Raw genomic sequence first — 24,415 nt, 5'->3', positions numbered from 1 at the left:
TACATACGCATACTCATGCATACACACACACACACACACAAAATACACCTACCCATGCATGCACACACACACACACACAAAATACATACACATACCCATGCATGCACACACACACACACACACACACACACAAAATACATACACATACCCATGCATGCACACACACACACAAAAAATACATACGCATACCCATGCGCACACACACACACACACACAATACATATGCATACCCATGCATGCACAAACACATACACGTATACACACACGCACAGACATGCATACACACAGGCATGCACACACATACACTTAATACACACATACACACATGCATGCATGCACATATGCACACATACAATTATATACACATACGCATGCATGCACATATACACACACTCATGCACATATACCTACATGCAGAGACACACGTGCACACACACACATACACACAGACACGCACGGGAGGAGCTCTCACGCTATGGTTGGTATATTATTTGGGCCCAGCAGTCAACTGTTCTAGAGCACACACAGTCACTATCAACATAATGTTTCCGTAACCACTGTTATTTACTGAATTGTGTTGCCCGAAAATTGTATATTATAGCCGTAGCCTCCTCAGACCTCAGAATGTGTATTTGGATATGGCGTCTTTAGACAGGGGATGAAGTTAAAATGAGGTGGGAGTCCAGCTCAGTCCCCAGGGTGTCCCTGCTTGTCCTGGCTGTTCCCCAAAGCATCCCCACAGGCAAGCCTTCCTTGGACCCTTGCTCTGTGGGGCAGGGTCGTGCTCCTCTCCTAGCCCTGACTTTTGGGGTGGGGTCACCCTCACCATCTCTAGCCCCAGCCGGGCCACATGCCCTCTCGTTTCCCTGGCACCCCGGCCTCGCTATGCTCTGTAGGGCACAGCGGCTGCCTTCTCCTGCCCAGCAGGGCTGGGGCCAGCAGGGGCTCCCCTCATTGATGTCACTTCTGGGCCCTGCGTCACTTGGCCTTGGCCTTCCTCCCCGCTCATGACCAGGTGGAGAACAACTTCAGTGGGGCCAACAAGTGCTCCCAAAGTTGGCTTCTCAGATGGCTTCTAGAAATACCACTGGGGTTTCCCTTCTTGGTCCAGCTGATCAGGCACTGAGGACGAGCCTGGAGGTGGCCGTCAGGAGCAGCTGGAGGAGCAGTGGTAGGGCTAGTGGCTCATCTCTCCTCGGGCCTGGACCCGGGCCACACCCCTTCAGCCCAATCCCAGAACTGGGAGCCCTGCTGGAAACAGCTGTCCCTGCTTAGCGTGGCCGCTGACGGGCTGACCTCCTGGCCCAGCAGTCCCCAAGGCGGCCTTTCCACTGGGGCAGGGAGCTCAGCCCAAGGTCCAGAGCCTCGCCACGGTGGTGGGAGCGAGAACCAGGCCACGGGGGCTGCTCAGGTCTCTGAGGGTCACCGCCGGGCTGCAGAGGAAGCGTGAGTTTTCACCTTTGGCTGGGTGCTTGTTCAAGGTGTGCACTCATCTGTTGATTCAATAGGAAGGCACGGAGCAGCTTTCTGTGCCAGGCACCGTGCTGGTTTTGCCCCGGGAGGGGTGAGGACACTGCTGTTCGTGCAGGGACGGATGACTAACCTGAGAGCTGAGGAAGCCCTTTCTCTGGAGGCAAGTGGGTGTCAGATGATGTGGGAGGGAGACACTCATGCACCCCAATAAAACTCCGTCTGAGCAGCTCTTTGTGCCTGCGCTGGGTCCCGGGACAGCCTGTTTGTCTTCCAAGCACATTGGGGGCCAGGCCCAGCCCCACACTGTGTTATCTTTGTTCCCCAGTCCACCATGTGGTTCCTCTACATCATGTTGGGGTGGGAGGGATGTGAAGACAGCTGAGCCAGCGAGGACCGAGCCTCCCACACAATTATCCCACGCTCAGGTACCCCGCCCCAGGTAGCTAGCTCCTGGGCCACTGAAAGGGTTTCTTGAGTGCTGAACACACCAGGGGCCAGCAGGGGTTGCACAGATGTCTCTGTGGGTGAGTCCTAGATCAGCAGAGACCAGCAGATGGGTTGATGCTCCCGGCCCAGAAACAGGGACACCCTGGCCCAAGGCCTGAGTCCCCCATTTCCACAGGACAGGCTCATCAGAACTGTCCACTTCCTCTGCGCCCACACCCATGTGTGGGGAGAAACACACTGTGCCGACTTCCTCACTTCACGGCACCCTCCCTCACGTCCCTGACATTTTCTCTCTGCCTTCTTCTCTCTCCTGTACTGTCTTTGTGCTCGGGTCCCTTTGCCTTGGAAAGGTCATTCCCTCGAAACTACCTCATTATCTTCTTATATTATTTCCCTGTCTCTCCAGGGCCTTTCCCGTCCGCATGAACCCATGCTCTAGGAGCGCCCATATCCCGAAAACAAAAAACAAAACAGAGGCCAGGCGCGGTGGCTCATGCCTGTAATCCCAGCACTTTGGGGGGCCAAGGTGGGTGGGTCATTTGGGGTCAGGAGTTTGAGACCGGCTTGACCAACATGGTGAAATACAAAATTAGCCGGGCGTGGTGGCAGGTGTCTGTAATCCCAGCTACTTGGGAGGCTTCAGCATGAAAATCGCTTAAACCTGGGAGGCAAAGTTTGCAGTGAGCCAAAATTGTGCCATTGCACTCCGGTCTGGGTGACAAGAGTGAAACTCCATCTCAAAACACACACACACACAACGGAAATCTTCCCTCTGAGGCCCCTTTGCCTCAGCAGCTGCTGTTCCATTCTCTGCACTCCTCCATGGTGCGGTGACATCCCACGCACTCCACACTCGCCACGCTCACAAATTCCCACTCTCCACGCTCACCCACTGGGCTCCCCTTGCTTCCACTCCACTAAAACTGCCAGGTCCCCAGTGCTTTGGGAGGTTGAGGCAGGAGGGTCGTTTGAGCCCAGGAGTTCAAGACCAGCCTAGGCAACATTGCAAGACCCCAGCTCTACAAAAAATTTTAAGAAAACTAGCCAGGCATGGTGGCACACACCTGTAGTCCCAGCTACTCGGGAGGCTGAGGCAAGAGGAGCACTTAAGCCCAGGAGTTTGAGCCTGCAGTGAGCTATGGTTGGCCACTATATTCCAGCCTGGGTGACAGCACAAGATCCTTTCAGAGAGAGAGAGAGAGAGAGAGAGGGAGAGAGAGGGAGGAGAGAAAGGAAGGAAGGAAGGAAGGAAGGAAGGAAGGAAGGAAGGAAGGAAGGAAGGAAGGAAGGAAGGAAGGAAGGGGAAGGAAAGGGAAGGGAAGGGAAGGGAAGGGAAGGGAAGGAAAAGGATGGGGAAGAGGAAGGGGAAAGAAAGAAAACTCTGCTCTGGTCGAGGTCTCCAACAGCGTTGGTGTTGTTGAAGCCAGTGGTCACTTCTGTGTCAATGTGCTGGATCCGTCAGCAGCATTTGAATCGTTGGCCGTGTCTCTTCATTGAAATGATCTCCTGGTTTCAGAGAAAACAACCTCCTTACTTTTCTTCTCTCTCTCTGCCCATCTCAGTCTCCTCTGTTGGTTTCCATCAACCTTTATATGTCCTTGTGTGTGTCCAGCTTGGTTACGGGCCTTCTACTATTTTCTAGACCCTTTTGACCTAGATGAGCTCACAGAGGCTTTGAAAACCATCCACCTACTCAGGCCTCCTGCACATGCATCTTCGACTCTGACCTTTCCACTGAGCTACAGGCTCACACCTACTTGTCATCTCCCTCTGGATGTCTACCAGGTATTTCCATATTAACATAGATAAGACAGAACTTTCCATTTCTGTCTCCACCTCAGCCTTTCCTGCCTTGGTAACTGACACCAGCACACACTCTGTCTCTCAAGACTAGAAGGCCTCCTGGAGTTCCCCTTCTCTTCTTAGCCACCTGAGATTCATCACCAGGTCCTGCAAACTCAATTCAGTATGTCCCAAACCCCTTTTTCTTCTCCATCTCAATCACTGCCGTGTTAGTTTGAGCCATCACCTGTCACATCCACAGGGCTGTTGGAGCCTCCCAGTTGTCCCCTGCTTGTTCCCTAAAGTCCATTCTACCCATAACAGTCAGGATGACCTTTAAAAAAAATTTTTTTTTGAGACAGAGTCTTGTTATGTCACTCAGGCTGGAGTGCAATGGAGCAGTCTTGGCTCCCTGCAACCTCTGCCTCCTGGGTTCAAGCAATTCTCCTGCCTCAGGCACCCAAGTAGCTGGGATTACAGGCATGCACCACCACACCCACCTAATTTTTGTATTTTAGTAGAGATGGGGTTTTGCCATGCTGGCCAGGCTGGTCTCGAACTCCTGACTTCGGGCTATCCACCCACCTCAGCCTCCCAAAGTGCTGGGATTACAGGCGTGAGCCACCATGCCTGGCTGATCTTTTAAAATGTTAAAGAAGCTGGATCACTTTCCTACTCTTATTTGAATAAAGCCACAAGTCCTTGCCATGGCCTGCAATTCAGTACCAGGTACCTGCCTCTCTAACTTCAACTTCTCCCCCTCTTCCTCTTTATCTGCCTTTATCCTCTTGCTCAAACTTGGGAAGCGGGAGATACTTCCACCTTAGGGGGAGCTCTCCAGCTTGTCCTTCTGCCTAGAATATTCCTGCTCCAATATGCACACATCTCGGCTCAAACACCAACTCTTAACGAAGAGTCTCTCTCTCACCCTCCAGGCGCTCTTGGCGGCCTCACCCATATTTGTCTGATTGTCAGTGAAATGTGTCCTGAGCATTTGTTTACTTGCTTGTTGTTTCTCCCGCTACTGCGCTGGAAGCTCCATGAGAGCAGAGACCTTCTCTGTCATGTTGCCTGCTGTATTTCCTGAACTGAGGGCCGTGCCTGGCACATTAGCTGGGGCTTAATAAAGCGCTGCTGAAAAAATGAGCAAACCGAGACAGGTAGTGGGGACAGCCCCAGTGGCTCCCAGTCTAGAGAAGTGATGGAGACAAACTGGTATCTACAATAAGCAGCTCCAGAGATACTTTGCTACATGACAGACGAGGCTGCAGGAGCCTTGACGTGACTCTACCGCGCATGCCTGGGAGCCTGTGCAGGGGAAGGTTCCTGGGGAAGTTGTGTCCAAGTTGAGACCTAAAGGATAAGGAGGCAGGTGCAGGGCAAGGAGAGGGTCACGTCCCAGGCAGGGACACTTGAATGAACAAAGAGCCAGCAGAAGTGACAGCACAGTTGGGATTCAGAAAACAGTGTTTACAAACCACCCAGCCTGCCCGACGGGGAAGGCGCATCCCACTTCCTTCTGGAGCCACTTAGAAGAGCGGAGGGGACTCTGCCCAGGCCATCTTGCCTGGGCTGGAGAGGCAGAAACAAAAAGACCCAGGTTTCTGTGGTTGAACAGACAAAGCTGAACTATGGAAGTAAAGGAAGTCCCAGCCCAAGACCATACTGCGAGACCACGGCACCCAGCACAGCGGGCACGGCCAGGTCCATCCATCACATACAAGCCTGGGCTGTGGGGCTCCTGCCAGCCCTGCAGAGACTTGTCCCTGAGCTAGTCCTGACTTGTGAAGGGCCTGTCTTTCTGCTCACTCATCCCTCATTCACTCACCACACACGCAGCCATGCACATCACCTCTGCTCTGCTCACATGTGCACACCTATACCTCCCCTCAGGATCTCAGGTGGGTGCCTGTATCCTCACACACTCACACACTCCACCCCAGGTGATTAACCCAGTGTGCTGGTCCTCACAGCTAGCCTGATGCACTTCTGCTCTGGGAAGCTCCTGAGCTACGCAGGAAGACCACAGAATTTCCAGAAACCATCCCCAACCCCCAATTTATAATATTACAGACAAACCTGTACCAGAAAATGTAATCTGAACTATATACACTACATGATGGGGTTGGTGTGAACAGGCTTCTTAGAAAAGGAGAATTTGAGCTGGATCTTTCTTTTTTTTTCTTGCTCTGTCACCTAGGCCTGGAGGACAGTGGTACAACCATAATTCACTGTAGCCTCTAGTTTCTGGACTCAAGCAATCTTCCACCAAAGCCTCCAAGTATCTGGGACTACAGGCGCACACCACCACGTGCAGCTAATTGTTTTTAATTGTAACAGAGACAAGGTCTTGCTATGTTGCCCAAGCTGGTCTTGAACTCCTGAGCTCCAGTGATCCTCCTGCTTCAATCTCCCCAAGTGCTGAGATTATAGCCACGAACCACTGCTGCGCCCAGCCTGAGCTGAGTCTTGAAGAGAGTCGTAGAATAGTGAAGATGAAGAGAAAAGAGATTTTTTATTCTTATTTTTTTAGAGACAGGGTCTTACTCTGTCACTCAGGCTGGAGTGCAGTAGCACAAGCATGGCTCACTGCAGCCTCGAACTCCTGGGCTCAGGCAATTCTCCTACCTCAGTCACCTGAGTAGCTGGGACTAAAGGTATACACCACCACACCTGGCTAATTTTTTAAGTTTTTGTAGAAACAGGGTCTTACTATGCTGTTCTTGAACTTCTGGGCTCAAGCAATCCTCCTGCCTGGGCCTTCCAAAGTGCTGGGATTACAGGCATGAGCCACTATGCCCAGCCGAGATTTTTTTAAGACAATTAGCTAGGATCCTCAGGCTACAAAAAAGATAACCTACTGGTTCATGGAACTGAAAAGACAGGGTTGGTCTGACTTCAGGCAATGTTGGATCCAGAGGCTAGAATAATGTGAACAGGGTTCTTCCTCTCGCTGTCTCTGTCTCTCTGTCTCTCTCTCTCTCTGTCTCTCTCTCTCTGTCTCTCTCTCTCTCTCTCTCTCTCTCTGTCTCTCATACACACACACACACACACACACACACACATATATTTAGTGGGTTCTCACCAGATGGGAGGCCAGACTGACCTTAGCAATTCAAGTGACAGAAAGTGACTTTCCTGAGAGCTCCAGCAGAAAAGTCTTGAAGGACTATGATTGGCCTAGTCTGAGGTCACATGCCCACTTCTGAACCAATCCATATGGTTGGAGATACGGAGTCTCTGACTGGCTAGGCCTAAGGCAGTGTAAACCACTTCTCAGCAGGCTAGCCCCATCCAAACCACACGGAATGGTTTTCCTAAGAGAAAGGGCTCTGTGGTCAGAAGTGGGTAATGAGTACTAGACAGATAATCAATAGAAGTTAAATGCCCCTGCTTTAAATAATAGTCCTTCCCCTGGTTATAGCACTCCACACTTTTTCCTGCTTCCACATAATTTATCCAGCTTACTTATCAAGAAATAATCTTGAGTCAGGCATGGTTACTGCCTGCATTTCACTATAGGGAAAGGGCACTTCCAGATACTAAACTTGATTTTTCTGATCTACTATAATAGGGGCTGTCTTTGAGCCATCTATTCAAGGACACATGACCTTGGAGCTCCTGGGTAAAGTCTCCTCTAGAGAGTATTGGGGTGGGAGGTGGGAATTAGCTCTGGATGTACTGATGAGGTGCTTTTGGGAGGAGCAAGTTGGAGCATCCCAGGAGGCTGTTCTGTATAGTAGACTGGAGTTTCCCTCTCACGACGGCCACACCACCACCGCCATGCTGAGAGCTGCTTTCACTCTGTGCGTTAAAGTGGCCTGTCAAGGTGCGTCCATTCAAAGAACAGTGGAGCCAAAGCCCCACTGTTCAGGTTTAGCCTTTAAGAGGAAAGGTAGGCTGGGCGTGATGGGTTGTTGTAATCACAGTATTCTGGGAGGCTGCGGTAGAAGGATTGCTCAAGGCCAGGAATTTGAGAACAGCCTGGAAAACATAGTGAGACCCTATCTCTACAAAAAATTTAAAAATTTTCCAGGCATAGTGGTACATACCTGTGGTCCCAGCTACTCTGGAGGCTGAGGTTGGGGGATCACTTGAGCCCAGGAGATCAAGGTGGCAATAAGTCATAATCATGCCACTGCACTCCAGCCTGGATGACAAAGTGAGACCCTGTCTCTAAAAAAACAAACAAACAAAGCAAAATGGGAGCTTCTATTAATGCTTCTTCTTTCTTTCACTTGGAGAACCCTAAGTCACTGTGAAAGCTTTCTGTCCACCCTGCTGAAGAGAGGCCACATAAAGAGGAGAAGAGGTCCACTGATTCAGCATTTTAGTTGAGCTTCCAGCAGACTCCAGCCTCAGGCTTTATCTGGATGCACCTACATGACAGTCTCCTAAGCAAGACCAGCAGAAGAACCACCCAGCTGATCCCAGTCAACCCACAGAACCATGAGAGAGACAATAAAATGGTGGTTGTTTTAAAGCCACTGAGCTTTGGAATGGTTTGTAATACAATGATAGATAACAAAAGCAATCTCCCTGCTGGTGAGGCTGGCTGGCATTCCTGAGCCTTGTGCCACCTTCCTCCCAGCCCCCAAGAATTGACACTGTTAAGTCAGGTCTTGGCTAATGGCCAAGTTAATAATCAAGTTAATAACCATTCCAAAGAGGCAGGCCAATTTTTTTTTCGCTACTTTAGGTGCGTACTATATCTGGCATTTCTCCCCATGTTATCCCTCCCCACCCTCCCCTCCTTCCCCACCCCCTGCTCTCTCTCCCCTACCCCTGCCAACTGCCCCCAGTGTGTGACACTCCTCTCCCTGAGTCCACATGTTCTCATTGTTCAACACCCACCTATGAGTGAGAACATGCGGTGTTTGGCTTTCTGTTCTTGTGTCAGTTTGCTGAGAATGATGGTTTCCAGATTCATCCTAGTTCCTACAAGGGACATGAACTCATCGTTTTTTATGGCTGCATAGTATTCCATGATGTATATGTACCACATTTTCTTTGTTCAGTCTATCATTGATGGGCATTTGGGTTGGTTCTAGGTCTTTGCTATTGTACACAGGGCTGCAATGAACATATGTGTGCATGTGTCTCTATAGCAGAATGATTTATAGTTCTTTGGGTATATACCCAGTAAAGGGATTGCTGGGTCAAATGAAATTTCTATTTCTAGAACCTTGAGAAATCGCCACACTGTCTTCCACAATGGTTGATGATTCTGATACCAAAAACAGGCAGAGACTCAAATAAAAAAGAAAACTTCAGGCCAATATCCATGATGAACATCGACGTAAAAGTCTTCAATAAAATACTGGCAAACAGATTGCAACAGCACATCAAGAAGCTTAGCCATCATGGTCAAGTCAGCTTCATCCCGGGGATGCAAGGCTGGTTCAACATATGCAAATCCATAAATGTAATCCATTACGTAAATGGAACCAAATACAAAAACCACATGATTATCTCAATAGATACAGAGATGGCCTTCAACAAAATTCAACAGCCTTAATACTAAAAACTCTCAATAAACTAGGTATTGATGGAACATATCATAAAATGATAAAAGCTATTTATGACAAACCTACAGCCAATATCATACTGAACAGGAAAAAGCTGGAAGCATTCCCTTTGAAATCAGGCACTAGACAAGGATGCCCTCTCTCACCACTCCTATTCAACATAGTACTAGAAGTTCTAGCCAGAGCAATCAGGCAAGAAAAAGAAATAAAGGATATTCCAATAGGAAAGGAGAAAGTCAAGCTGTCTCTATTTGCAAATGACATGATTGTATATCTAGAAGACCCCATTGTCTCAGCCCAAAATCTTCTCAAACTGATAAGCAACTTCAGCAAAGTCTCAGGATACAAAATCAATGTGCAGAAATCACAAGCATTGCCGTACACCAATAACAGACAAACAGAGAGCCAAATCAAGAGTTAACTCCCATTCACAATTGCTACAAAGAGAATAAAATACCTAGGAATACAACTAACAAAGGATGTAAAGGACCTCTTCAAGGAGAACTACAAACCACTGCTCAACGAAATAAGAGAGGACACAAACAGATGGAAAAACATTCCATGCTCATGGTTAGGAAGGATCAATATTGTGAAAACAGGCAGGCCAGTTTTTAGGACAAATACAGGAAGGGTACATACTTCCTGTCTAATCCTAGTCCTGAGATTCCAGAAGACACAAAAACCCAGTTCCCACAGGGCTGGAGATGAAGGCAGAGGGGCTGACTGGGTACCCAGCTCCATCTCTGAGTGCTGACCCCAAGCAGCACCTGGTTAGGCTACGCTGTCTTTCAAGTATCCTTGCATGGCCCTGAGATTGAAACCTGTGTTATAACAGAATAGTTCATCCAGCTCCCAGCATGGCTCATGGGAGAAGCAGGTCAACTGAGCATAGCTCTGCCCTTGTGGCCAAGTCTAGATTCCCACAATCCTGACTCTCATCTGTTGGCAGGCCTGAACCCACCCCTCCAACTGTAATCACTTCTTCTCTGCTCTGGGGAACATTCCCTTCTCTTTCTCCCAGATCCCCAGGGTCACAGGACAACTGTCATATGCAGCCTGTAGTCACTGAAATGATTGTCCCACTACTGGGCCATGAGCTTCTAGAGAGCAGACTCAGGCCTCATTCTAATACATTCATTCATAAATTTATTCAGGCCTTCATTCACTCAACAGCGTACTCCATGCCAGGTTCTATGTTAGGGGTGGAGGACATAAAGCTAAAAACTAATGCCCCTGCAGTGCAGTCATATTTGGTCCAGATGGACAGGCTTGGAACTCAGCAATGATGACACAGTAATATCATTGCTAGGATGGAGGTGTGTACGCAAGGTGGTGAGGGCACAGAGAGTGCCAAGTCAGCCCTGGGAGGGGGCGACAGGCAAAATTCCTCAGTGACCATTCTAGGCTGGACTCTGGTCTAAGCATTGCATTTATTCATTATTCATTTATTCATATTTTCATTATTTTGAGGTGCTTTATAAAAATAATTATTTTCAAATAGGTAAATGTAGACAAATTATACAAAATTCAGAGGGTGCTAATGTCACTCTATGAGCATTTCCAGAGGAGCATGCCCTTTTCCAAAATTTCTGCCTTCCAGACATTTTATATAAATGGTTATATGATATTCTGTATTTTTTAAATTTAATATATCATGCAGTTCATACCATGTAACTATAAAGATATTTCATTCTTAGGCTGGGCATAGTAGCTCATATCTATAATCCCAGCACTTTGGAGGCCAACACTGGTGAATTGTCTGAGATCAGGAGTTCGAGGCCAGCCTGGGCAACACTGTGAAACTCCATCTGTATTAAAATACAAAAACAAAAATAAAAATTAGCCCAGCATGATGGTGCATGCCTGTAATCCCAGCTACTCAAGAGGCTGAGACATGAGAATTGCTTGAACCTGGGAGGCAGCGGTTACAGTGGCTGGGATCACGCGTCTGCACTTCAGCCTGTGCAGCAGAGCGAGACTCTGTCTCGCAAAAAAAAAAAAAGAGAGAGAGAGAGAGATTTTATTCTTGGTTAACGATACTATGACTTTATAGTATCGCAGTGTTCCATTATAGGAATGTCCTGTAATTTGTTTAACCAATTGCCTATTAATGAGTATTTATGCTTTTTCTAACTGTCCGCTACTAATACAAATAATGCCACAGTAAATAATCTTGTGCATAAATTATTTTGAACAAGTGACATATGTTTATAGAATAAATGCATAAAGCAGAATTACTAGAATAGGCACGGGTCAAGAAAAGTTGCATTTAATTTTTTTTAATTTTTAAAACATTTTTAATTTTATTTTTATCTTTGAAGAGATGGGGTCTCACTATGTTGCCCAAGCTGGCTTCAAATTCCTGGCTTCAAATGATCCACCCACCTCAGCCTCTCAAGTTGCTGCTATTATATGCATGAGCTACTGCGCCTGGCCAAAGGTATATTTTAATTTTTAACTGCCTTGCATGTAACATTCAGCTCTCAAAAACACATGGCTCAACTTTAGAACGCTTTCTCTCATCTATCAGCAGAGACTTCTGCCCTGACATAAAGACCCAGGCCAGCAGAAAAGAAGGAAAACAATACTTCATTTTAAAATGCTTTTATTTTCCTCCTTTATCTTTTAAATACAAATATAAATTTAATAATTTACTATTTATATAAATTTAAATTTATTTAATATAACCTGTGTATCATATTTTATATAAAGTATATTTACATATTATGGATTTATATAGTTTATATCTGTCTCAGAAAATTTAAATTTGAATATAAAATTGGCCAGGGGAGCATGTGGCCTGGGGCTTTGGATAAAGTATATCTGAGAATGAGTGTAAGCTCCCTGGTATGGGGCTGAAAAACGGAGGGTAGGAAACCTGGCCCGGGTTTGTTTGAGTCCTGGATAAACCATTGCCTGAAGTCTACCCTAGGGTTGTTCAGGTTCATAAGCCAATATATACTGTTTTTGCTTAAGCCAGTGTGGGCTAGGTTTTTTGTCTCTTGCCTAGGGAGGAGCCCTGACTGCCCCACCCAGCTGGCGGGCAGCAGGGCTGCACTCACTGCAGGGCTGACTAGCACCAGGGTCTGTGCAGCTGAAGAAGAATTTATTGATGTCAGACCTGAAGGATCAGGAGGAGACAACAAGGCAGACTAGAAGGGAGAGAAGATGCCCAGACAGAGAAAGATCCAGGTGAAATGGGTGGTGTTCAGAGCTGCTGGTGATTCAGAGCGGCCGGAGGGGATTCAGAGTGGCTGGAGATTGCATGAAGGATGCAGGGTGCACACAACAGGTGCTGTGGTTTGCAATCTTCATCTTTCGGATGAAGTGACCAGGGTTTTGCCTCGGCTGTGATCACAGGTGTGACTGAGAATTTGGTTGGCAGCGTGCCCTGTGCCTCCCCACCCAGGGTTCAGTCCTCCAAGCCCCAACCCCTGTCTCCCTCGCCTGGTTGCCCCAAAGTGGGGTCACTGTTGGAGACTGACATCAGCAATGCCCCTGGGCCACACCTCGGGCTCCTGGGACAGCCAAGGTGAGAAGCCTCTCCCCGGCCCCATGAGGAAGGAGAAGGCCAATGAGGAGAAAGGCCACAGGCATGCTAGAACCCCTTGTGTGTGTGTGTGCACGCGTGTGTGTGTGCGTGTGTGTGTGCGTGTGCATGTGTGCGTGTGTGTGGAGAAAGGCCACAGGCATGCTAGAACCCCTTGTGCGTGTGTGTGTGTGTGTGTGTGTGCGTGTGTGTGTGCGGAGAAAGGCCACAGGCATGCTAGAACCCCTTGTGCGTGTGTGTGTGTGTGCGCGTGTGTGTGTGCGGAGAAAGGCCACAGGCATGCTAGAACCCCTCGTGTGTGTGTGTGTGTGTGTGCGCGCATATGTGTGTGTGTGTGTGTGGTCGGTGCGAGTGCACATGCATAGCTGTGCACACATAGGAAGTCAATTGCCCTTTCCTAGCCGAGCCATTGGAAACATTCCCCAGAATTTACTATTCTCCCAAGTCATTACCTTATCTCAGGTGGCCCTTGCAGCCTTTGGCACCATAGCTGGGTGAGGCCGGAAGGAAAAAACAAGGGCAGGGGAGAAGAGGAATTTGCCCTCTGCTGTGTCTGGGCTCTCAGTCATGTGCCTTCCCACACTGCTACTAGCCAGGTCCAGGCCATGTCACTTTCTGCTGCACCTACATTGATATTGCTCCTTAATGTCACTGTGCCCCAGCCACTTCCCACTACAACATCTTCCACAGCAGGGATCCCCCGAAATGCTGCTCTCCTATTACTCCTGTCTCACCTGGGCTGCCTTGGGCTAGGGCACATTCTTTTCTGTGACTTGGAAGGCCCTGTGCATCCTCTGCCTACCTGTCTACCCCCATCTGTCCCCACTTCCTTCCCGACCCCAGGCCCCAGACACATTGGCCACAGCCCTTCCCTGAAAGCACCAGGGCCTGGGTATTAATTCCTGTTGTTGCTGCAGCAAGCTGCCTCAGAATTAGGGGTCCGAAACATAGATTTATTACTTCACAGTTCTGGAGGTCAGGAGTCCAAACATGGGTCTTAAAGGATGAAAGCCAAGGTGGCAGCAGGGCTGCATTCCTTCTGGAGCTTCCGAGAAAGAATCCACTGGCTTGCCTTTCCCAGCTTCAAAAAGCCTCCTGATTCCTTGGTTCCTGGCCCTCCCTGCATCTGCAAAGCCACCGAGGAGCATCTTCGAATCTTCCTGACCTCTGCTCCTGTCATCACATCTCTCTCTGACACTGACCTCTCTCTCCGCCTCCCTCTTAGAAGGGTCATGGTGATCACTCAGGGCTAGCTTAGATCATCCAGGAGACGCGCTCCGTCTCAAGGTCCTTCATCACAGCCACAAGCCGATGCTCAGGGTCCGGGGATTAGGGCTTAGACATCAAGACCATTCTCTGCTGCCACAGAGCACGCCAAGCTTCACATGTGCAGGCCTCTCTGTCACTGTCTACATTTGCCCAGAGGGGGCACCTCTGTCTAATTTGCAGAGGTACCAGACGTAGGCCAGTGGACTACCTGCCTGAAACACTCCTTTCTTCCCTTCCTCCACCTGGCCAAGAGCTTCTCATTCTTCAAGCCCCAGCTGAGTCCAGGACACTTTACCTTTCCCTGTTTTCTCTGAACACCCCCAGCTGGGTGAGTCACATTCCTCTAGGCTCCCGCTCTATCCCATGCTTTCTGTATCCTGGCCTGAACCGCAGAACATTGATATTGTCTGTCTGTGAGCCAGCCTGGGCCAGATCAGAACCGGGCCCAGACGTCCTCACCTGGGACCCAGCTCTTCCCCAGTGAGGCAGCAGCCCCAGGTCCTACCATCTCTGCTCCCAGGCAGACACCTCCTCTGGAGTCTTCCAGTTCATGTCTGTCTCTGCTGTGTGTAGGCCTCACACGGAGCCATGTGGCTTCTGTGAGGAAGACAGAAATGAAGGCGATGAGGGTGTTGAGTTTGAGGCATCCAAGCCACACGGAGGGAAGCTGGCATTTGAGAAGAGGGGGCTGGCGAGAAATTCCTGCTCTCAGGAAGTGGCTGGGGGACTTTCAGAAAAGGAATATTTGAGGTTTTCAAGTTAAAGTGGCAGCTTAAATACACATCTAATTGCATTTTTCCCCAAATCTCACTAGAACAACAATAGAGAGCTTTAAAAGGAAGACATAAAACCACAAAAATGAGGGAAAGAGGAGAAAACAGCAGCAAAACCTGGGAAGCCAGCAGACGAGCATTCCCCAGCGTAGATGGAGAAAGCCATTTCCTAGGCCAGCAGTGGGGAGAGTTGAGAATTAAAACCATTTAGAAGCAGGATGCTTGGAAGGCTTAGGAGCTGGCTCTAGAGGGAACCTCTACAAGCTGGGTAAAGAAGGAAGTTAAAATAAGGATGGGTTGAAAGTAAAAGTGAAACACTCTTGGAAGTAAAAAACGCGGCAGCCACAGTAGAAGGTGTATTAGGCCATCCTCACATTGCTATAAAGAAACACCTGGGAGGCCGAGGTGGGTGGATCACGAGGTCAAGAGATCGAGACCATCCTGGCCAACATGGTGAAACTCCGTCTCTACTAAAAGAAATACAAAAATTAGCTGGGCATGGTGGCCTGCACCTATAGTCCCAGCTACTCAGGAGGCTGAGGCAGGAGAATTGCTTGAATCTGGGAGGTGGAGGTTGCAGTGAGCCGATATTGCACCACTGCACTCCAGCCTAGCACCTGGCGACAGAGCAAGACTCTGTCACAAAAAAAAAAAAAAAAAAAGAAAAAAGAAATGTCTGAGACTAGGCAATTTATAAGAAAAGAGGTTTAATTGGCTCATGGTTCTGCAGGCTGTACAGGAGGCAGAGCTGCAGGATCTGCTTCTGGGGAGGCCCCAGGAAGCTCCCAATCATGGAGGAAGGTAAAGTTGGAGCCAGCTCTAGATCACAGAGCCAGAGCAGGAGCAAGAGCGAGAAGGAGGAGGTGCCACACACTTTAAACAACCAGATCTCGCGAGAACTCACTCACTGTTGTAAGAATAGCACCAAGAGGCTGGCGCTAAGCCATCCATGAGAAATCCGCCCCCATGATCTAATCACCTCTCACCAGGCCCTACCTCCAAAACTGGGATCAAAATTCAACATGAGATTTGGACGGAGACACAGACCCAAACCATATCAGAAGGTTTGCAAGATAAAGTTGAAGAAATCTCCTAGAAATCATGAAGAAGAAAAGAAAAACAGATGGAAAGTGGGAGAGAAAAGATTTAAAATATTGGAGGATTAGCCTAGGAGATCTAATATGGAAATAACAGAAATTACAGAGAAGAAAGAGCCAGGCAAGGGATGCAAACAGGCCCATGCCAAGCATATATTTGTGAAATTTCAGACAGCTGGGGACAACGGAATTCCACAAGCTTTAAGATGGGGCAGAAAACAGGTCAGGGGCAAAGGATGGGCATTCCGATTGGTTCTGATCACTCTTCCGCAGTGCTGGCACACAGGAAGACAGCAAAGGCAAACCCGAAATGATGGAGGGACATGCTTTCCAAGCTGACTCTTCTGTCCAGTCAAATACCAATTACATATGCAACTAAAGACACTTTTAGGCGTGCAATATTGCAAGAAAATGTCCTCCTACGCAGCATTTCTCAAGCTCCTGAAGAATGTGCTCCTTCAAACTGAGAGTTAACGGAAGGGAAGACACAGGACATAGGAACAGGGACAGCCAGCACAGACAAGAGGCAAGGGGCAGGCCCCAGGAGGGTGGTGTGGGAGGACAGGGCTGCACCAGACAGGGAGGGCAGTTGGTCCCGGTGGGAGTGGCACAACACCAGCAAGAGGCGCATGGAGGGCTGTCACTGGGTCACTGCCACTAGACAGTCTTTCCAACCCGAGGACAGGAGGCTGTGGTGAGCCAGCCCCGGTTTTGATTTGCCCTTGCCTTGTCTCGACCATGTGCTGTGCAGTCGGTGCCCACGCCTCCTTGCCTGCTGCCACCCCCACGGCAGTGTGATCTGCCTGCTCCTGAGAACTGGATGTGGGCCACAGTGAGCTTAGAAGGAAAAAATGCCAAGCAGCTCTCTCCTCTTGCCAGGTGTCCGGTCTCTGGCCCACATCACAGCCCTGCCCGATGCCTCAGCTACAGGGAGCCTGTTTCCCCAGGTTCACACGTGGCCTGGTCCAGGAATGTCCCCAGAAAGGACTTTTGTAAACTGAGGGATGCTAAAGCTGGACTATTGCCCAGGGGCTCTGCTCAGCTTACCTTCTCTAAGTCTTCAACTGACAGGAGTAGCCTTTTCCTTTTGTGAAAGGTTTGCTTCTCAATTTTTCTTTTCCTTTTCTTTTTTTTTTTTTGAGACAGGGTCTTGCTCTGTTGCCCAGGCTGGAGTGAGAGTGCAATCTCAGCTCACTGCAGCCTCAATCTCCTGGGCCCAAGCGATTCTCCCACCTCAGCCTCCTGAGTAGCTAGGTCTACAGGCACACACCACCATGCCTGGCTAATTTTTGTATTTGCAAGAGAGACAGGATCTTGCTGTGTTGCCCAGGCTCTTCTTGAATTCCTGGGCTCAAGGAATCTGCCCTCATCAGCTTTCCAAGGTCCTGGGATTACAGGCATGAGCCACTGTGCTGGCTACTCAGTTTTTCAATATTACCTCTGACTGTCCCCTTCTCTGCACCCAAATGCAGAGCTCCTCCTCACCCTTGTCCACCCTGTACTGCACCCAGGAGGCTGACTTTATAGACACCTGTGCATTGGGTTCTCCTGAAACCCATTGGCTCAGCCAATGGGAAGTACTCACAGGCTATGGGAGGAAGGAGAGCAGTGAGATCCCACATCTGCTGGCCCCTGCCTGGCCCATCTCACCCTCTATTCAAGGCCAGTGTGGGCCCTCTCCTAGGGCTACGGCTCTCCCTTCAGGTCTAAGGGTAGCAGTGATTCCCACTGTTACCAGCCCTAGGCGTCCTCACCATCCTCCCTTTGGTTTCCCTTAACTCTGCTCACACCCTTGTAAATAGTTCCTTCCCCAAACTCTCCTCAGTTCCCTGTTTGTGCGAGCTGCTTCCTGCAAGAGTGCTGACAGATACAAATGCTGCAGGGTATGCTATCTGGGGGGGCGTAGACGGGTGGAAAAGCTAAGGAAGAGGAAGGCAAGCTGGGGAAAAGGAGGACGATAGGATGGGGGGAGGCACAATGAAGGCTTCTTATGGCCGGGCACAGTGGTTCATGCCTGTAATCCCAGCACTTTGGGAGGCCGAGGCAGGCGGATCACTTGAGGTCAGGAGTTCGAAACCAGCCTGGCCAAGATGGTGAAACCCTCATCTCTACTAAAAATACAGAAAAATTAGCCAGACGTGGTGTTGCACACCTGTAATCCTAACTACTTGGGGGGTTAAGGTGGGAGGATCGCTTGAACCCTGGAGGCAGAGGCTACAGTGAGCTAAGATTGCAATACTGCACTCCAGCCTTGGTGACAGAGTGAGACTCCATATAAAGAAAAAAAAAAAGGCTTGTTAGATATTAGTACTACCATATTTAATGGGCACATGGTGTTCCTTTTCAGATGATTCACTCTGTTGTACTTGTTTTATACACTCTTCTGAACATATGAAATGTGTCACTGTAAAGACTGTTTACAGCGGGGCACACGGAGGCTCCTGGAGTGCTGGCAGCAGCCTAGTTCTGGAGTTGGGTGACTGTTACATAGGTATTCACTTTATAACGATTTGCTAAAGTGTACATTTCTGTTTCATGCACTTTTCTGTGTGATATATTCTACAATAAAAATTTTAAAAGAAAAAAGAGATTGTCTACTGTGCTATTCTAGAGTATCATTCACTACACTTTCTGATTCCCAGATTTCAACACACAGCCTTGCACTGGTGTCCCTTAGGGAAGAAAGGACCTCGGGGTTGTCTGGGGAGGGTGGTCTAGTACAGAAATCAAGGAGAAGAGAAGAGAAACTTCAAGCAGAAGCACAGCAATGAACAGAGAAGAGACCTGAATAAAAGTCACTGTCCCCTAGACCCCCTGAAGACATGGGAAAGGAAAACATCCTGGAGTCTTCACCTCATATGAGATAGGGACCCAAGGAATTCCTGCAAATACTACACAAAAGTATAATCCCGTGATGTTGCAGAATTTGAAGCCACCCTAACAGCTCAGATGTGGGTTATGCCCAGAGCGAGCAGGATGCTGGGTGTGGGCACATTTATAAGTGCCCAGGTGGCGTGAAGGGTTAAGAACTGCCACTCTTTGCTATGATTCCTTTTCCCATCCCCTCTGCCCAGTGAGTTTTTCTAAGAGTGGTAGGGCCTTGGGGGGAGGGGAGGTAAATCGCAAACAACACAATTCACTCCATATAGTTTGCACAGAAAAGCAAGTTAAGAAAAGACATTTTGAAGCTTATAGATTTCCCAGGAGGCCAAAGAGTCAGACTGGGATGCCATGGAGCTAAGAATGATACCCAAGCCGCACAGCAGAGGCAGCCCTTGAAGACAGGGTGGCACCCCTCACCACAGAAAGCCCTGCTCCAGTGTGACCCCAGAACTCTGCCACCCTTGTCCTGAAGGGCCAGAGGCCTCTGCCACCCCAGTCTCTGCAGAGGACCCCCTACAAGTCTTACGCAGGGACATCTGAACAGCAGAGCTTGGTCGCAATGATTGCCCCCTGAGGCTGGGGAGTGAGTTCTGGCTTCTACCTTGACTGGGACGGACTCAAAATGTGGAAAATTCTCCCGTTTAGGAATTGTGAGCAAAAGATGCAGGGAGGCCAGATATTTGCTGTGGAGAGGATCGAGGGGAAGAACTGGGTGGAGTTCATTCTCAAGCCTGAGGCGGCTGCCAGAAAAGCAGGACTGGAGGGGGCCCAGCTGGGTTAGGGTGCAGTGGATGGGGCCTGACCCCTGTCCCACCCATACATCCTGCCTGGATGCCAGCTCCCACCCTGGGCCGTGGCTCTAAGACCACCCTGAATAATCCATGTGCTGGCAGCCCTGCCCCCTTCACTAAATCATCCACTCCTCATCCCCAGGAACCAGGACCATGTGGTCCACATACCCCGTCTCACCTGTTGCCCCTTTCCTCACTGCCTGAGTCCTTAGGGCCCAGAAAGCCTCACCCAAGTCCTAGCCAAGGGACCACAGGTGGAGGACAGTGACACCTGGAGCAGCTGATGGAGGCTCTGGGGGCAGTTCAGAAGAAAGGCCTTTTCTTTTTCTTTTTCTTTCTTTTTCTTTGAGACAGGGTCGCTCGACCTCGGCCCAATGCAACCTCCGCCTCCCAGGTTCAAGTGATTCTCGTGCCTCAGCCCCCTCAGGTAGGTGGGACTACAGGTGGGTGCCAACACGCCTGGCTAATTTTTGTATTTTTTGGTAGAGGCAGGGTTTCACCACGTTGGCCAGGCTGGTCTTGAACTTCCGACCTCAAGTGTTTCTCCCACCTTGGCCTCCCCAAGTGCTGTGATTGCAGACCTGAGCCACCCACCTGGCCCCGGAAAGGCTTTTTCTATGCCACAGAGAAGCTGGTCTCCGGATCACAGAAGCATTGGCCGCCGGTTCCAGCAGGGGGCAGCTCTCAATGACAGCTGAAGGGCATTGCAGGCATTGCAGAGCCAGATGTGCACAAGGCTCTTAGGAACTGCGCTCTGCCTCCCCTGAAGTCTGTCTGAACCTGGGGCATCACCATCTCACTGGGCTGGGGCTTTGATGCTTCAGGCCCAGAGAAAGAGACTTGGTAGAGGGGAGGAGGAAGGAGATGCAGCCTTCCAGGAAGCAGAAATGTTCAAGGACTCTTGAAGGAACCTCCAGAAAACAAGGAGAGGCAGGAATTCCCTGTGGTCACTTCTAGCTCTAAGTCTCACCTGTGAAATAAAGCGTCTTCCTGGTCCCAGTGCAGACGGTCCTGGGGGGAAGCAGGAGAGGAGAGAACCAGCTTCTGTTCTCCTGTGTGCCCCAACTTCCCCAGCCCACCAGGGCCAGGACAGGGGTGCTGGCAGCCTCTCCCCATTAACCACACCCTGCATGCTGAGGCAGGCAGGCTAGGGGCTGAGGAGACACTCCTTCCCTGCATTTCAGGGACATGGTGCCTTGGGCCAGGCTGGAGAGGCTGCAGAGCCTGGCAGGAGCCCCGTGAAACTGGCCCTGCAGGGAGGCGGGGGCAGTGGGGATGGATGAACTCATTCCTTCCTCGGCTCAGGCTGCTCTGATCGTAAAACTGTGGACGCTGAGCAAATGGCCCCAGGTGTGTGCTCTCCCAGTTTCGCTAGGATACTAGTCAGGAACTGCAAGAGGCTGACCTGGTTTCGGTGGAGCAGTTCCCACTCTGGGCGCGACGTGGCTCCGCTGCCTCCACACTTCCCCCCCCCCACCCCCTTTAGGAGGGCCGGGCCTTTATCAAAGCCTGAAAGAGGCTCAGCAAGACTGCAAAGGGGTGCTCTCAGAGGTATCCCAGAAAAAGTCCCTTCTCCAGAGAGAGGCTCTGCGGAGAGGCCTAGGTACCTAGAGAGGGGCCAGCACCCAGAACCCAGCACCCAGCACCCAGAACCCACCTCCTGCTCGCAGCCCCCTTGAGTTTACTCCACAAAGATCTAGACTCGGAGCAGGCAGGACCCTTCGAGTCTGCTCATCACTAACACCACTTCATTTTACAGATGGGGAAACTGAGACCCAAATTGAAGGGAGCAGTCGCCGAGTCAGCCGGTGACAGAGCTGGGGCTTCACTCCCACTTCTGGATTCTCAGCTCCCATCCTTGTCCCTCTGCCTTTTATGGAGCAGCATGGAAGGAATCAAAAACAGGCAGAGGACTCCCGGGCAGCTCTGGGCCGCTGTGAGCGAACACTAGGTGCAGTGCCTCAGGCTGCGGCTCTCCAGGCCCACACACACCTGCTCCTGACGCTCCCAGTCTGTGCTGCCGGGGGTCTTCCCTCCCAACCCTCCCCAAGGTCCAGTGAGTGCCTCAGTTCCTCCAGCTGCCCCTCCTCCAGCGGGAGCTCACATTAGACGCACCAGGGCAGCTGAGGAGAGCGCTTTCAATTCAACTGGAGAGAGATCCACCCTCTCCAGGCTATGGGAGAGCTTTCAGCCCTCGTCCTCAGGCCCTGGAGGTTGTGGGCAGGTTAACTGGGTACTCTGAGAAGGGCTCCGCTTCCCTCAAAGGAATTCACCAGGCCTGCCCAACTGGGTTCCCTCAAGGCCTTTGACCTTCAGAATCCCAAGATTCACCCACCTCCTCCAGAAGAAGGTGGGGGAAGGGGAGGCTCTGGAGACCCATAAACCAGGGCCTGACTCCTAACTGGCCACCTCATAGCTTTGTGACCTTGAGCGAGTGGCCTGGTCTTCCTGAGGGAGTGTTCCCAAGCTTCTCCCCTGTATGGTTTTAGTGCGGGCTGGAGATGAGGCTATCAATTCTTGGTGGCTGTTACTATTAAAGCTGGCCAGGATGTCCCTTCTGACCCTCACCCCTCCAGTTCCCATAGAGCTGTGCCTTGTAGCTATCACAGTCCTGTGTATGGGGTCAGGCTCTGGCCAGCCTCCCTGCCAACCCCTTCTGGGCAGGGTGGCTCACGCTTGTAATCCCAGCACTCTGGGAGGCCAAGGTGGGCGGATCACTTGAGGTCAGGAGTTCGAGACCAGCCTGACCAAACATGAAGAAACCCCATCTCTACTGAAAATAGAAAATTAGCTGGGCATGGTGGCACATGCCTGTAATCCCAAGTTGGGAGGCTGAGGCAGGAGAATTGATTGAACCTGGGAAGCAGAAGTTGCAGTCAGGCGAGATTGCGCTATTGCACTCCAGCCTGGGCAACAAGAGCGAAACTCTTGGCTGATTCATTTTCTCCCAAAACATTGATCACACTGGTGGATGGACAAACTGCAGGGCACCCGTGTGATGGAATGACCTCAGCGATAAGAAGAACAAAATAGTAGTACAGTGAACGACATAGACGACCCGCAAAGCACTGTGCTGAAGTTCAGCAGCAAAATGAAAGCAGACTAACTCAAAAGGCTGCAGGCTCTGCCGCTCCATGTGCCTGAACTCCAGGGAGGGCCACGCAGTAGCTGGAAAGCAGGTCAGGGCTTGCCTGCGGTGGGAAGTGGGAGCAGGGATTGATTGCAACGGGGAATGAGGGTGTTTTATGGGGGGGATAAAAAAAATCAATGACTCGTTTGCTGGTAGGTAGGTAGGTAGCTATTTCCATTTGGCAGAGCTTATCAAGCTGTATGCTTAAAATAAGCAAATTCGATAGTACACAAACTACACTGTAATGAAGCTGGCAGGGTAAAGACCTTCCCATTTGGAAATTATGATCTGGAAAGTGACTGATATTGACTGGCCATGTACACAAGAGAAGAGTTATCTCCCTGGGAAACTTTTAAGAAATGCTCAGTTCTTAAAAGAAATGAGAAATTGAGTGACCAGAGAAAATGAGGGAGCATTTGAAGAGAAACGGTACCAGGGCATCATAGAAGAGCCGGCTTGAAATAGACCAGAGAGTGGACTCAAGTCTTGGTGTATTTGTATGCTGCCTGAACTACCTGACCTTGGTCCCTTGTCTGATATCCTCTTTGTCCCTGGCTCTACCTGAAAAGAAGCTCACTCATCTTTCATAAATCGTAAAAAGGCTATCCTTTAATGAGATGACATTTTCTTTTTCCTGGCGCAGAATTCGGAAGGCGCCCAGCCCCTCTTGAGCCACCAGGCTCTTCTGCAGTGGAGTTTCTCTCCTCTGCTTGCTTCCAGAGCCTTCTGCAGGCTACCAAGACAGCTTTCTCACATTCCTCTGGGCCTGGGCCTTCTGCTCTCTGCTGCTGCCCTCTCTGTCCCTGACCCTCCTCCGTCTCCAGAATGACAGCATCTCCCAGCAGCTTTTGCTTTGGAGTGCTGGCTACTCAATTCCAGGTCAGCTTCTGAGGGCAGAAGGCTTGTCCCATTTTCTTCCCTTCCCTCTGCCCTCTCTCTTAGAAGCCCAGTGTGGGGTCCTCTCCCGGTGTTTTAGGATAAACGCGCACATTCACAAATGCAGCCACTCACTCTGTGGCTCACTCACACTCTTCAAGAGAGAGGCCCAGCTCAAAGGGAATTTATAGTGGACCCCAAAGGGAATTTACTGGGCCACGTTCCTGAGAAGCCCAGGACGTGTCAGCTAGGTTGAGACACAGCTGGATTCAGGATTGACAATCTCTTTTCCTGCCTCTCTCTCTCTCTCTCTCTTTCTCTCTCTGTCTCTCCTCTGTCTCAATGTCTTCTTCCCTCCCTCTCCTCCCTTCCCCTTCTCCCTAATGTCTTTCTATCTCTAAGTATCCCCTGAGTACACTTCCTCACTCTTCCTTTAGCCTGAAAACAAAAGAACAAGGCATAAGAAATCCCTCATGCAAATGGACATCCCTGACTGAGGAAGTCCAAGACATCCAAAGCACAGCCTATCATTTTACCTGTTCTTTCCAGTGTATATAGCTGACTTTTCTGCTAGACTTGCCTTGTGTCCTCAAGGTGCCCGGCACAGGCCCAGGTACATGACAGCCCCCAGCCCCACCCCAGATAGGATGTGACGCTTGATTGGAGTGAGGTCAGAGTGGGGAGGGGAAGAATTAGGGTCAGGGATGGGTCAAGCCTGGGGAGGGGCTGAGGGGAGGATCCTTTTATGAGATGGAGTCTCACTGTGTCACCCAGGCTGGAGTGCAACGGCGTAATCTCGGCTCGCTGCAACCTCCG

The 24,415-nt window shown here is 50.1% G+C and overlaps 1 long non-coding RNA gene across 1 annotated transcript in view; it reads right to left on the bottom strand.

The window, feature by feature from the left end:
• LOC116561980 overlaps positions 1 to 14,817 on the bottom strand; it is an 84,809-nt gene extending 69,992 nt beyond the window's left edge. Inside the window, exon 1 of the long non-coding RNA XR_004273694.1 lies at positions 13,741 to 14,817. This is a non-coding gene — a long non-coding RNA (uncharacterized LOC116561980). The remainder of the gene's footprint in view (positions 1 to 13,740) is intronic.
• Between the last annotated feature and the right edge of the window lie 9,598 nt (positions 14,818 to 24,415).

This window comes from Sapajus apella, unplaced genomic scaffold (assembly GCF_009761245.1).
Source record: "Sapajus apella isolate SASKATOON/1434 unplaced genomic scaffold, GSC_monkey_1.0 scaffold31, whole genome shotgun sequence".
Taxonomy (NCBI): Eukaryota; Metazoa; Chordata; class Mammalia; order Primates; family Cebidae; genus Sapajus; species Sapajus apella.
The sequence above is the reverse complement of the archived record's forward strand: the minus strand, read 5'-3'. Positions and strand labels throughout refer to the sequence as shown.